The 2,416-nt window shown below is 38.0% G+C and overlaps 1 non-coding gene across 1 annotated transcript; it reads left to right on the forward strand.

The window, feature by feature from the left end:
• The first annotated feature begins 1,495 nt into the window (after positions 1 to 1,495).
• On the forward strand, positions 1,496 to 1,602 carry LOC131172343 (small nucleolar RNA R71). Its single transcript, XR_009142825.1, has one exon. It is a non-coding gene; the product is annotated as a small nucleolar RNA R71 (small nucleolar RNA).
• The last annotated feature ends 814 nt before the right edge of the window (positions 1,603 to 2,416 follow it).

Raw genomic sequence — 2,416 nt, forward strand, 5'->3', positions numbered from 1 at the left:
AAAACTCAAGGGATTTGGCAAAAGATTTTAATGCAAGGTGCATGATTTCTAAAATGATTAATGCATTAACTAAATGGAGGAAGTCTATTTGTCTATTTGTGTGCAATGTGTACAATTTGTCTATTTGTATATGTGCAATGTGTACAAAGTGGCATTAGGCTGACACTAGCTCCAAGGTCACATAAGGCATTTGCCACACAATTATCACCAATATGATAAAGAATGGAAAACACACTCGGATCTTTGAGTTTGGGAGGTAACTTCTTTTGAATTATAGCACTGCATTGTTCTCCCAAGTTGATGGTGTCATAATCTTCTAGCCTTCTCTTGTTGGAAAGAATCTCCTTCAAAAACTTGGCATAACTTGGCATTTGGGATAGTGCCTCAGTGAATGGCACATTGATATACAACTTCTTTAGCACTTCAAGGAATTTGCCAAATTGTTTGTCTAGCTTATGCTTGATAAATCTTTGAGGGTAGGGAAGGGTGGGCTTGTAAGGTTCAGGTGGGATGTATGGTTTCTCTCCCTCATCTTGCTCACTTTTGCTTTCTTCTTCTTTTTCGTTTTTCTTGCTCTCAACTGAATTTTCTTCTTTTGTGCTCTCTTTTTCTTCTCTCTTGTTTTCACTCTCTTGACCAACTTTTTTACCACTTCTCAAGGTTACAACCTTACATTGTTCATGAGGGTTTTGTGGTTGGCTAGGTAGTTTCCCATAGGATTTGCTTGCCGATGAGCTTGCTTGTTGCGCCAATTGAGTCTCCAACATGCGGTTGTGGACTTATAATTGATCCATGGTTTGTCTTATGTGTTGCATTTCTTCCTCCAATTTGCTATTCATCTTGCTTTGTTCAGGCAAAAAATTTCTCCATCATGCTTTCCAAGGTTGGCTTCGGTTCATGAGGTGGAAGGGATTGTTGTGCTCTTGCTTGATATCCAGGTTGTGGCTGCCTTGTGGGCTGAAATTGAGGCCTATTCTGCTGCACATACTGCTGGTTATGAGCATAATTTGAGCTTTGACCTTGTTGAGCAAAAGTTGCTTGTGGTCTCCATGTTGAGTTGTTCACATTAGAGTAAGAATTTCCCATAGGTTTTTGTTGATAACCTCCTGCATAATCAGCTTGTTCTTGCAAATAATCATCACCATAAGAAGAGTAATCAACTCCACAACTTTGGGTTCCATCTGTGTAGGCAACTTGTTGCACAGTTGTAGGAGTTAAGGTTGTTGCCTTTGTGCAAAAATCACTAAGAAGCTGAGTCAACTGATCAAATCTTGCATTCATGTAGCTAACTGAGTCAAGTTCATAAATCCCAACTTTCTTTGGCTCAAGTGCTCTAGGATTTCCCCATAAATGGGTATTATGAGCAATCTTCTCTAATAGATCATAGCATTCTTCACTTGTCATTCTCATGAAATCTCCTCCTGCTTGTGAATCAATTGTGTTTCTTATGGTCGAGTAACTGGTGTAGAAATTCTGAACAATCATCCATTTCGGTATTTCATGATGAGGACATTGCCTTTCAAGCTCCTTAAATCTCATCCAAGATTCATACAAAGTTTCATCATCTCTTGGTTTAAAAGCTACCATCAAATTCCTCAAATGAGTGGTCTTCCCAGGTGGGAAAAATTGAGATAGAAAAGCTTGAGATAGCTGCTCCCAAATAGCTATAATAGCTTGTGGAAGTGAGTCATACCACTCCAATGCTGAATCCCGAAGAGAGAATGGAAATAAGGTGAGCCGAATAACTTCATCTGAAACTCCAGGCTGCCTTTGTGTACCACATATCATCAAAAATTCCTTCAAATGAGAATGAGGATTTTCAAGTGGACTACCTCCAAATTGTGAATTCTGAACCATTTGAATAAGACCAGTCTTTAACTCAAATTGATTAGCTCCAATAATAGGTCTGTTATCTCTCACATCAGCACATCTAGGAAAAGCATAATCTAACATGGATCTTCTTTGAGGATCATTTTGATTAACAACTGCATTTTGCCCGTTTTGCTCATTTCCTCTATTGTCTCCACCAATAGCTCTATTTTGATTCTCCATATTTTCAATTGTTTCCTCTTGGTCAAATCTTTGTTGTTCTTCTTTTTCTGCTTCCTTTCTTCTCTTGTATTCCTTTTTGTTGGCTCGACATAATTTTTCAATTTCTGGGTTGAACAACAATTCAGTGTCACTTGTGCTTTTCGATTGTCTCATAAACAAGAAAAGTACCTGAAAAACACAAGGAACAATAGTGAAAATAAAAGAAAATAAAAATTCTAATTAGCTTAAAACAATTAAAATCCAACTTAAAAACAAACAATTCCCCGGCAACGGCGCCAAAAACTTGATACGGTGTGTCCGCAAGTGCACGGGTCACAGTAGTATAGTTTTAAAAAATAATATCGATCCCACAGAGAATTGTGCT

Source organism: Hevea brasiliensis, chromosome 13 (genome assembly GCF_030052815.1).
Source record: "Hevea brasiliensis isolate MT/VB/25A 57/8 chromosome 13, ASM3005281v1, whole genome shotgun sequence".
NCBI classification, from domain to species: domain Eukaryota; kingdom Viridiplantae; phylum Streptophyta; class Magnoliopsida; order Malpighiales; family Euphorbiaceae; genus Hevea; species Hevea brasiliensis.